The sequence below is a fragment of the Salmo trutta genome, chromosome 4 (assembly GCF_901001165.1).
Source record: "Salmo trutta chromosome 4, fSalTru1.1, whole genome shotgun sequence".
Lineage (NCBI taxonomy): Eukaryota > Metazoa > Chordata > Actinopteri > Salmoniformes > Salmonidae > Salmo > Salmo trutta.
In genome coordinates, this window is record NC_042960.1 from 5,213,173 (window position 1) to 5,226,556 (window position 13,384).

A 13,384-nucleotide genomic window follows, 5' to 3' on the forward strand; every position below is an offset into this window, starting at 1 on the left:
AAAAAGCAGTGGAACTGGCTTCGAGGTCCAGATTTGAATTTGAGGGTCATTGGCTGCATTTACACAGGCAGCCAAATTCTGATCGTTCAACCAATTATAAGCAAAAAAGCTGATCTGATTAAGCAAAAGACCATTTTGTGATAAAAATATCCCAATTGGGCTGCCTGTCTAAACGCAGCCTTAGAGTAAAAAAATATATATATTTATGAAGCTACATGGATTACACTCAGAGCCACAAATAGTAACTACAAGTATGAAAATTAGTGAACACTTATTGCATGTTATATTCAACATTCAACAGCAAAGTCAAATGAGAAAGGAACATGGGATCAATCTAGTACATGACAAATAATAAAGAACTTTATAAATATATAGCTCATATAAGATTTCAGCTTTCTTACCCCGATATGATGCAGGAAATTAGAAGTGAGAAATCAGAGTTCCACTGTACTCAGCACCTCAGACATCATGGCTCTTTTATATGGTCTATATATGTCTTGTTTGTTCAATCATTATTAACAGAGAAGAAATGAGGAAACAAAAATCATTAACTTCTAATTCGTTATAGTCTTTTAGCAGACGCCCTCATTGTGTTCGTTACAGCTTACACACATTCAAAGTTGGCTCATATCCCGGTTAAGGTCTTATCCGGATAAGACGTTTAACCTGTTGAGGACACCCCCCCTTCTTCTCAATTTTCCGCCTGAAGAGATACCCTAATCTAACTGCCTGCAGCTCAGGCCCAGAAGCAAGGATATGCATATTCTTGGTATCATTTGAAAGGAAACATTCTGAAGTTTGTGGCAATGTAAATTTGAATGTAGGAGAATGTAACACAATAGATCTGGTAGAAGAAAAGAGAAAGAAAGAGCATACGTTTTCTGTTTGTTATTGTTGTAGCATCATCTTTCAATGTTCAACAAATGCCAAACAGTCAGATAGGATGCTGGGGACAATTTAGTTGGAGAACACATGAGGGCAACTGTAGTTGTGCAAAGTTTCAGATTGATAACTTCAAAAATGAGTGAGCTACATGACATTTAGCATGAAGTCACCCAGGTGTCCCCCACAAGTTTCCCTAATGTGTCCAAGTGGCCGAATTGGTGAAGTGATATATTTTTATGCCACTAACTATATACAACATAACAATATGCAATTGTATTATAAAAAAACACTTTTTATAAAAATGTGGCACTTTTTAATATTTTTAATACATTTTTATGCAAATAACTATATAAAATATTTCTTTGTAAAAATGTGCAAAAGTTATTGGTCAGAAAAGAGTTGTCAAAAGAAGGTACTTTTTTTGTGCAAATAACTATATACAAAGTAGGAAAATGCAAATCCAACAATTTTTTTTAATGAAAGTGTGCAAAAAATATTGGTCAGAAAAGTTGTCAAACGGTACATTTTTAGTGCAAATAACTATATACAAAGTAGGAAAATGCAAATCCAACAAACAATTTTTTGGAATAAAATGTGCAAAAAATATTGGTCAGAAAAGAGTTGTCAAACGGTACATTTTTAGTGCAAATAACTATATACAAAGTAGGAAAATGCAAATCCAACAAACAATTTTTTGGAATAAAATGTGCAAAAAATATTGGTCAGAAAAGTTGTCAAACGGTACATTTTTAGTGCAAATAACTATATACAAAGTAGGAAAATGCAAATCCAACAAACAATTTTTTGGAATAAAATGTGCAAAAAATATTGGTCAGAAAAGTTGTCAAACGGTACATTTTTAGTGCAAATAACTATATACAAAGTAGGAAAATGCAAATCCAACAAACAATTTTTTGGAATAAAATGTGCAAAAAATATTGGTCAGAAAAGTTGTCAAACGGTACATTTTTAGTGCAAATAACTATATACAAAGTAGGAAAATGCAAATCCAACAATTTTTTTTAATGAAAGTGTGCAAAAAATATTGGTCAGAAAAGTTGTCAAACGGTACATTTTTAGTGCAAATAACTATATACAAAGTAGGAAAATGCAAATCCAACAAACAATTTTTGGGAATAAAATGTGCAAAAAATATTGGTCAGAAAAGTTGTCAAACGGTACAGGTTAAGGCCTTTAACATCAAATCAAATTTTATTTGTCACATGCTTTGTAAACAACAGGTGTAGAGAAACAGTGAAATGCTTACTTACAGGCCTTCCCAACAATGTAGAGAGAAAAATAATAACATGAGGAATAAATACACAATGAGTAACGATAACTTGGCTATATACACGGAGTACCAGTACCGACTCACTGTGCAGGGGTACAAGGTCATTGAAGTAGATATGTACAGTACATATACCTGGGGATAAATAAGAATAGATAATAAACAGTAGCAGCAGCGTATGTGATGAGTCAAGAGTTAGTGCAAAAAGGGTCAATGCAGATAGCTATTTGGTTAACTGTTTAACTATCTGGACTAACTATTTTGCAGTCTTATGGCTTAGGGATCGAAGATGTTCAGGGTCCTGTAGGTTCCAGACTTGGTGCATCAGTGCCAATTGCCATACAGTTGCAGAGAGCACACTATGACTTTGGTGGTTGGTGTCTTTGACAATTGTTTGGGCCTTCCTCTGACACCACCTGGTATAGTGGTCCTGAATACTCACGAGTATCCCTGTATGCACGAATAACAGAATATTCCTAAATTGCCCAGAGACTGCAGAAATATTTTTTCCCGATTTTAATTTCTGACATTAGGTAGGCTGTTAGTAAACTTGTCTATGATTAGATACATGCAGCTTCTATTCTGTCATTACCTGGTGCTCATCTAGAACACTAAATAAAGCCTTGCTCACCAGAATGTCATAAATCAATAGAATTATCATTGCATCATCAACAATCTTGTTCAGTGGTTCAAAACAAATTTGCCCAGGGACCCCACCTAGGCAAACCGGAATCTCAGGGACCCCCATCCTATGTTAACAAAAAAAGTAGCATATTTTCTTATCAGGTGAATGATAATGGCAAGTAGAAGTAATCAATATTTTTAAATTAATAGATTTGGATGAAACCAAGATTGAACTCTTTGGCCTGAATGAAAAAACGTCACTTCTGGAGGTAACCTGGCACCATCCATACGGTGAAGCATGGTGGTGGCAGCATCATGCTGTGGGGATGTTTTCAGCGGCAGGGACAAGGTGACTAGTCAGGATCGAGGGAAAGATGAATGGAGCAAAGTACAGAGAGCTCCTTGATGAAAACCTGCTCCAGAGCGCTCAGGACTTCAGACTGGGGCGAAGGTTCACCTTCCAACAGGACAACACACGAGTGGCTTCGGGACAAGTCTCTGAATGTTCTTGAGTGGCCCAGCCAGAGCCCGGACTTGAACCCGATCGAACATCTCTGGAGTGACCTGAAAATAGCTGTGCAGCTACGCTCCCCATCCAACCCGACAGAGCTTGAGAGAATCTGCAGAGAAGAATGGGAGAAACTCCCCAAATACAGGTGTGCCAAGCGTGTAGCGTTAAACCCAAGAAGACGCGAGGCTGTAATCACTGCCAAAGGTGCTTCAACAAAGTACTGAGTAAAGGGTCTGAATACTTATGTAAATGTAATAAAAACATTTTTTAAGAAATTTGCTAAATAAAATAAAACATGTTTTTGCTTTGTCATTATGGGTATTGTGTATAGGTTGATGAGGGGGAGATTAAAAAAAATCCATTTTAGAATAAGGCTTTAACGTTACAAAATGTGGAAAAAGTCAAGGGGTCTGAATACTTTCCGAATGCACTGTATACAGTTCAATATATTTTGCATGCTTTCTGTCTGGTTTTGGTTGTTTAAGTTGACACTGAAGCAGTTTTTCGATCCCGTACATGACCACATAGACGGCCCGCAAAACAATCTTCTATACAGAAGAAAAATCTGCAATTTCCTCTATATTAAAGAAAACGATTTTGGGAATGAAGTAATTTATCTACTTCCTCAGAGTTGGATGAACAGGAACAGCTAGCATGCTAACTGTTTCTGTAGACTTCCAGTCATTGCACTAATGCTAGTTAGCATTAACTCGTGAAACTACCTCTAACTTCCTTCATACTGGACGCAGAAACATAAAAATGGTAGATAAAATGTTATTATGTTGCAGCTAGCGATATTAATCAAAGAATTTCCCGCCCCAATTTTTTTTAAATCACAGATACCGTGCAGTACCTCCCCGGACCTCTAGTGGGCCTCAGATCCCAGTTTGAAACCCAATGAATTAAATAAATAATTTCTCCGCTCCTGTTCATGAGACAAAATGTAACATTTGGTCTATAATTTTACTGCGAGAAACAGTTCATTCTGCAGGAGTTAACATTCTAATAGGCTACTGTCAGTGTGCAGACTTCAGTTACAACTTTATTACTGTTCCCATCTGAACTTCAAATGAGATACTATGTGAAACAGCCTGCGCAGACCACGAAAAACAACAGTAAACGGGATAAGATGTTTACATGCTACAGTATCCTGTCAGTATCCAGGCATCTTATTCAGGTTTCCCAAAACCGGGATACGATCTCCTGCTATTGTGCCGTTTAGCAAAGCCCTGCACTGTGCCATAGCTGACCCTGGCTTTCAACCCCTCATGGTGTGTGTGTGGTTCAAGCTTGCTTAACCTACAGTGTGTGATGGGGTGAGTGTGTTTTTTGTAGAAACATTTTTATTTCTTTTTTTAAATTGGGGGGGCTGCAGTAGAACAATATGAATGGAATTACGTTTTTTATGGTGTTTCTTAATTTTGAGCACCTGCCCCATCAAAGGTCTGTGCACAGCTTTCACCTGGTCAGTCTGTCATGGAGAGAGCAGGTGTCCTTAATGTTTCGTAAACTCAGTGTAAAATGTACTTTGTTGGGATAGATCAGGGTTTATGGATTAAGGAAATGTCTTATTTCCTTTATGACTCTTGTCGGGATAGTTCAGGGGTTTCCCCTTACCATGAAATATGAACAACTTCCTTGACATACGTCTCTGGTTCAGTGGAATAAGGAAAATGTTTTATTTACTTTATGACTCATATGGTTTAACATCTTGTCGGGATAGTTCACGTGTTTTTATATTCTTTGTGAGAGCACACACAGGGCTCCATTGTAACGTTTTCAGTTGGTGGCACAAGCCTATGATTTGGTCACGGCAATATTGTTGCAGGGTCGGGCAACAGAAAAAATGTGTCATCTAATGATCTTATCTAAACTAGTCAAAGTGCTTCATTCTAAGTGTAGGCTGCTTGACTACTAAAATGGTATGATTGAAAAAATGTGTAAATAGCACGTCCTTGCAAGAATGCATGATTCAAGATACTTTGATGTGCAACCTTAGCCAGTGATTGTCAAACCCAAAATGCATGACAGTAGGCCTACAATTCAAAATAGGGTTCCAGAATTGTTCAATATAGTGATTAATTTCTCTACATCGTTTTGGGCACTAATATCACATAAGATAATACAGAAAGCTTGGGACCCTATTTTTGTTCAACATTAACAGTGTTCAAAACAGTGTTTTGCACGCATTCACAGTTTAAAATGTTAAACAATCACTAAGCATGTTCTATCCCGCTTGTCAGAGAGAGTGAAAGTGCACTGTAAATATGCAACAAAACAGCAAGTAGAAACTCTATGGAGTCCAGACGACAGTCTGATTGACCAGCGGGCCAGGTGTAAATGGTTTGGCAGCCTTATCTATTCATTCAATCAATTGGAATACTAAAGAAGCAATCCACCCCTGATGAGTGATCAATAGGACAATAGAATCTTTCCGAGTCGAGAGCATGTGAGAAGTCTTGAGGGTGTGCGAAAGTGTTATCAAATGTTCCTATTAATATTAGATCAGGTAATCCAAAATGTTATTAGATCAAGTAATCAGCTGTTTTTAAGAATGTCACTAATCCTGGTTACGTTTTTTAAGTAATCCGGGCAGATTAGCTACTTCATTTTTCTAATTCAATTATGTAATCAGTTACTACCCAACCCTGTACACAGGTATGTTTACATCATACATACCTGTTGTTCAACAAAATTACATACCTAGTTTAACTAAATTCAAATCTTCGTAGTGTTTGCAGTAGTTAATTACTTTTTTGCCATGTAGATGTGTAGCCAACTGCTGGAACGACTCAATACATTTTTCTCAACAAAGAAAATAAAAAGGAATTCATGTGTCATGTGAATGAAAGATTCTGTTCCGACAACGAAGTTGACAGGACCACTTTGAAAATGAGAGCATGGAGTTATTGGCCTAGCACATTCAAACTCAATTCTGAACCTCGAAGCCAGTTAAACACACTTCGACTGCATTTTTTCATTGTTCCCCTTTAAAATTGGGGACTGATTTAGACCTGGGACACAAGATGGGTGCTATTAATTATCAGGAAGAATAGAAAAGAGTTGAATACACCTGGCCTGGTAGATAAAATGTTTAGCTCTAAAGACTTAAGTTCTGCGTCTCTTTTGAATGTTCAAAAATAACAGGGTCTCTTATTAATCACCAGGTAGTTTTGATGTAGTGAACTACATTTTCAAAGTAACAAGTTAAACCAACTACACTATATATACACAACACTATGTTGACACCTCTTCAAATTAGTGGATTCGGCTATTTCAGTCACACCCTTTGCTGACAGGTGTATAAAATCGTGCAAACAGCCATGCAATCTCCATAGACAAACAGTTGCAGTAGAATGACCTTACTGAAGAGCTCAGAGACTTTCAACATGGCACTGTCATAGGATTTATTCCAGTGTCAAGTAATTGGTAGCTTGGTAAACTATATTTTCAGAGTAGCATCCCCAGCACTGCTGGAAAGCAGGTAGTCATAACAGTATATTTGTCATAACAGTATATTTGTAATGAGTGGTCATCATATTCATCATGTTCATTACATCTTATACACGTCAAGTTCTAGTTCAAATGTATATTATCATCATCATCAAGTTGCAGAAAGAAATACTCTACTTCTAAAAAAAAAACTGCTCCAATTTACAGGTACACAATTTACTACTGGTCAGTGGAACTTATCAGTGTCATCAGTATCCTGTATGCAATCTCCTGCCATTGTGACTGACCCCTAAATCTATGTCTGTGTGCTTGTGTGTATTGAAAGCAGGAATCGAAACTCTGTTATCTGAATAAAGAAAGGACAATGAGTTACTGTAAGGTGAACCTTGCACCTGTTTTGTGAATCTAAAGTAATTGCATAACTGGATTAACAGAAGTCAAGTACTCATGTCAAACAGACAGCTTTTATGAACGAACTCCAAAATAAATAATCCACAGAATAAACATTTTCTATTTGCATATGGAGGCAAGCTGTATAAATGTCACAACAAATCAAACCAGTATAATTCCATTTTAGAAAATTACTTTAAAAAGTAAGAAAGAAGCAGAACATTCCTTCTATACCCACAGAAAATGTTCTTGATGACATCAGGTCCTTCTCTAGAACTAATTTGCTACTGGGTGCTTTGTTTGAAAGTAGTTTAATGTGTCAACCCTCATCTGCCAGAACTGCAGCTTTCTCAAGAGTGAGATCCTTGTGCTTATAAAATGTAGGTTGCAACCCTTTTGTGAAGGCAATTCTTGAACTGCTTGAGAAGCATGAGTGTCTGTAAATCCTCAAGGTCCTTGACCTCTTGAGAACCACACCACCGATCAAAAATACATACTTGTTCCCTTGCGAACTCGACATGGCTTTGTGATTCTGTCTTTCGTAATTGATGGAACTGTTGTCTGTATGCCTCTGAGACCAACTTGTAAGCCCGAAGGATAGCAGCTTTAACAGTGTCATAATCTGAACTCTGGTCAAGAGACAAAGTGGCGTACACTTTCTGAGCCTTTGCAGTGACCAAAAGCAGTGACCAAATATCTCGCGGCCATTTTAGGGATGTGCCAATCTGCTCAGAGAGTAAAATATACATCCACTTCCTTTTCATTGAATGGCGGTACAAGACGCCTGTTCTGACCAAGATCAAACTCTGTTGAGGGTGTAGGATGGCCTGATTGGATTTGGAGTACTTCCAGATCTATCTCCCTTTGTCGTGCTTCCAGCTTTATCTCTTTCAAGCGAATGACATGCGCACGTTCTTCTTCTTCTAGTCTGGCTGCACGTTCTCGTTCCTTTTCTCTTTCCCTGTGCTGGAGCTCTAATATCTGGTGTTCAATCTTTAGTTGTTGCTCTAACCTCAACTTTAGTTCTAACTCCCTTAGTTGCACGTCTATGGGATGTACTCTACTACCCGTAGAACGCATTTCATTAACCTCCCTCTCCAGTAGAATTTCCGCCTCCACCAAAGAAGTATTCGATCAGCTCTTTGACTGCTTTTGGATTGCCAGATGCTACCTTTATGTCATAATGCTTTGAAATCACGGCCAGACTGTGAATTAATAAAATATTTTTGTCATCAATCCAATACAAAGCACGTTATGTTTGAGCTGGTGTTCAACAAATGCCTCTCTTTCTTTGGGTCCCTTTGGCCATAGAGAAGAACTGGGGCTGCATTTATAAACGGTGAGTATGTACAAAATGTACCCCAAAACATGTGTCCGCCCGTTTTCAAGCAAAAGTTGGAAGTTATAAAAAGTGACCTTGACTTGAGCATGTGCTATCTTTCCTTTACACCATGCATACACACAGTTTCTAGTGGGGATATGATGACTCACTTATAACAAATGAAACAGATAAAATATACAGTACCAGTCAAAACTTGACACACCTATTCATTCAAGGGGTTTTCTGTAATTTTACTATTTTCTACATTGTAGAGTAATAGTGAAGACATCAAAACTATGAAATTACACATATGGAATTATTTAATAACCAACAAATTCAAATATATTTTATATTTTAGATTCTTCAGAGTAGCTAACGTTTGCCTTGATGACAGCTTTGCACACTCTTGGCATTCTCTCAACCAGCTACACCTGGAATGCTTTTCCATCAGTCTTGAAGGAGTTCCCATATGCTGAGCACATGTTAGCTGCTTTTCCTTTAGGTCATCTGATGCAGCACTCCATCACACTCCTTCTTGGTCAAATCGCCCTTACACAGCCTGGAGGTGTGTTGGGTCATCGTCCTGTTGAAAAACAAATGATAGTCCCACTAAGCGCAAACCTGATGGGATGGCTGCAGAATGCTGTAGTAGCCATGCTGGTTAAGTGTGCCTAGAATTTTAAATAAATCACTGACAATGTCACCAGCAAAACACCCCCACACCATCACACCTCCTCCTCCATGCTTCACGGTGGGACCCACACATGCGGAGATCATCCGCTCACCTACTCTGCGTCTCACAAAGACATGCGGGTTGGAACCGAAAATATATTTTTTTAGACTTTTAGAATTCCATCAAAAAAATAAAACAATTGACTTCGGTCTAATGTCCCTTGATCGTGTTTCTTGGCCCAAGCAAGTCTCTTCTTCTTATTGGTGTCCTTTAGTAGTGGTTTCTTTGCAGGAATTTGACCATGAAGGACTGATTCAATCAGTCTCCTCTGAACAGTTGATGTTGAGATGTGTCTGTTAATTGAACTCTTTGAAGCATTTATTTGGGCTGCAATTTCTGAGGCTGGTAACAATAATGAACATAGACTTTTTGATTTATTTTTTTCTACTATATTATTGACTGTATGTTTTGTTTATTCCATGTGTAACTCTGAGTTGTTGTATGTGTCGAATTGCTATGCTTTATCTTGGCCAGGTCGCAGTTGCAAATGAGAACTTGTTCTCAACTAGCCTACCTGGTTAAATAAAGGTGAAATAAAAAAATAAAAAAATATTAAAAAATGTATATCCCCTGCAGCAGAGGTAACTCTGGGTCTTCCTTTCCTGTGGCGGTTCTCATGACAGCCAGTTTCATCATAGTCCTTGATGGTTTTTGCGACTGCACTTGAAGAAACGTTCAAAGTTATTGAAATTTTCCGAATTGATTGACCTTCATGTCTTAAAGTAGTGATCGACTGTCGTTTCTCTTTGCTTATTTGATCTGTTCTTGCCATAATATGGACTTGGTCTTTTACCAAAAAGGGCTATCTTCTGTATACCATCCCTACCTTGTCAGAACACAACTGATTGGTTCAAACATATTAAGAAGGAAAGCAATTCCACAAATGAACTTTTAACAAGGCACACCTGTTAATTGAAATGCATTCCAATTGAGAATTTCATGAAGCTGGTAGAGAGAATGCCTAGATGTGCAAAGTTGTCATCAATAGGGTGGCTACTTTAAAGAATCTCAAATATAAAATATATTTTGATTTGTTTAACACTTTTTTGGTTACTACATGATTCCATGTGTTATTTTATAGTGTTGATGTATTCACTATTATTCTGAAATGTAGAAAATAGTAAAAAATAAAGTAAAACCCTTGAATTTGTAGGTGTCCAAACTTTTAACTGGTACTGTTAATTATAAGATGCAATCATTTGCCGTTAATGAGAAGAGCGAGGACCATTTTTGTTTCAAAGTTCATTCCCTGTCCATTGTTGACTGCAGCATGTTGGACAGTCACTGTGAAAATCACCATGGTGATGAGATTGTGTCTTTAAAGGTAAGAGAATATTTCGAATGTTATTTATGATTTTAGATGATTCCAACATGGCGGCTATCTGTATTGCATAGTGTATTTTTCTGAGCAGAGTACTCAGATTATTGCAAAGTGTGCTTTCCCAGTAAAGTTATTTTGAAATCTGTCAATGCGGTTGCATTCAGAGATGTTAATCTATAATTCTTTGAATAACAGTTTAATACTTTAACCACGTTTTATAATGAGTATTTTTTGTAAATTCACTGGCAGTTTTGGGGAGACACATTTTCTCAACGACACGCGCCGATGTAAAATGCTGTTTTCGGATATAAATATGAACTTGATAGAATAAAAAATGCATGTATTGTCTAACATAATGTCCTAGGAGTGTCATCTGATGAAGATTGTCAAAGGTTAGTGCATAATTTTAGCTGGTTTTCTGCTTTTGGTGACGTCTGTCCTTGAATTGAAAATGGATGTGCATACCTTTTTGGCTATGTACTCTCCTAACATAATCTAACTTTATGCTTTCGCCGTAAAGCCTCTTTGAAATCGGACAATGTGGTTTGATTAACCTCTACGGGATTAACCTCTAATTTAGTAAATTGTTAGTAAATTCCCCGGAGGTTTGCGGGGGGTATGCTTTTTCTGAACGTCACATGCTAATGTAAAAAGCTGTTTTTTGATATAAATATGAACTTGATTGAACAGACATGCATGTATTGTATAACATAATGTCCTAGGTGTGTCATCTGATGAAGATCATAAAAGGTTAGTGCTGCATTTAGCTGTGGTTTGGGTTTTTGTGACATTATATGCTAGCTTGAAAAATGGGTGTCTGATTATTTCTGGCTGGGTACTCTGCTGACATAATCTAATGTTTTGCTTTCGTTGTAAAGCCTTTTTGAAATCGGACAGTGTGGTTAGATTAACGAGAGTCTTGTCTTTAAATAGCTGTAAAATAGTCATATGTTTGAGAAATTGAAGTAATAGCATTTCAAACGTTTTAAAAATCACGCCACAGGATTCAACTGGCTGTTACGTAGGTGGGACGAATTCGTCCCGCCGGTCCCATAGAGGTTTAAGGAGATGTTTATCTTTTAATGGTGTAAAATAGTTGATTGTTTGAGAAATTGAAATTATTAGATTTTTGCGGTTTTGAATTTCCCGCCTTGCTAGCAATCCCGTCAGTGGGATTCTATCCCCAAGAGGTCCCCAAGAGAAAAGTGTAACCTGTGCTGGTTTTGGCCAGGAACCCATGGAAGAAGATATCCTTAAACCAGTTCTGCAGTTCACAGTCCTTCTTGATGTCTGAGTCACAGGTGTAGTAGTGACCAATCACTTTATGAACAAACCTATGCAAAAATAACATCAGGCATTAGCCAAAAACTATATATATATATACACACGCACACACGCACACGCACACGCACACGCACACACACACACACACACACACACACACACACACACACACACACACACACACACACACACACACACACACACACACACACACACACACACACACACACTACCGAGTTCTAAACTGCCTGTGGAAGCAACGTCAGCACAAGAACTGTTCGCCCGGAGCTTCATGAAATGGGTTTCCATGGCCGAGCAGCCACAGACACACAAGCCTAAGATCACCATGCGCAATTCCAAGCGTCGCTAGGAGTGGGGTAAATCTCCCCGCTATTGGACTCTAGAGCAGTGGAAACACATTCTCTGGAGTGAATAATCATGTTTCACCATCTGGCAGTCTGACGGACGAATCTGGGTTGGGCAGATGCAAGGAGAACACTACCTGCCCAAATGCATAGTGCAAACTGTAAAGTTCGGTGGAGGAGGAATAATGGCCTGGGATAATTTCATGGTTCGGGCTAGGCCCCTTAGTTCCAGTGAAGGGAAATCTTAACGTTACAGCATACAATGACATTCTAGACAATTCTGTGCTTCCAACTTTGTCGCAACTGTTTGGGGAAGGCCCTTTCATGTTTCATCATGACAATGCCCCAGTGCACAAAGCGAGGTCCATACAGAAATAATTACGTCGGAGCACAATTTCCCGGGATTTAGATTTGTTAACCGGCTCCGGACACTTTACGGAATCCCAATAATTTTCGTACATTCTGCCTAAACTTCAGTGTGAGTAGTGCTAATCTAGTGTCACCAAATCAGATTCGCAGAACTACCGTAACACTTCCATTTCACTTGTTTAAGGACCAGACATGAAAATTAGTTTAGAATATTTGAGGAAATGGATGTGAGAATGAGGATTCAGTGGGGAAATGAGAACAGACTGGAAGAAGCTAAGGGCTGCAGGTGAAGGAGTCTGTAGGGTTTGGCTTGGAGTCTCAGGTTGACATCACCGCCAGGCCATGGTAGTTAGGCTGCTGTGGTGAAGGAAATCCCCCAAAATAAAAATCCAAGTTAGTTGGACCCTGGATAAGAAGTGAGCTGTTGTGGACTGCAGTTGCTGAATGGTTGGCTATACACTGTGTGCACAATTATTAGGCAAGTGAGTATTCTGATTTTATCATTGTTTCAATTCACATTTTTGAACTCCAAACCATATAAACTTGAGTGCTTATTGGATTTAATCATTTTCAGGTGACATGTATTTGTGTAATGAGGGAGAGTGTGGCGAAAGTGAATAACACCTTATATCAAAGTGTGCATAATTATTAGGCAGCCTCATTACCTCAGGTAAAATGGGCCAAAAAAGATATTTAACTGACACTGAAAAACCAAAAATGTAAAATGCCTTTCAGACAGATGCGACACTTAAATAGCTAAACTATTGAGGTGTGACCACCGGACATTCAAACGTTTTGTTGCGAATAGTCAACTGGGGTGCAAAAAACGCATGGGGAAGA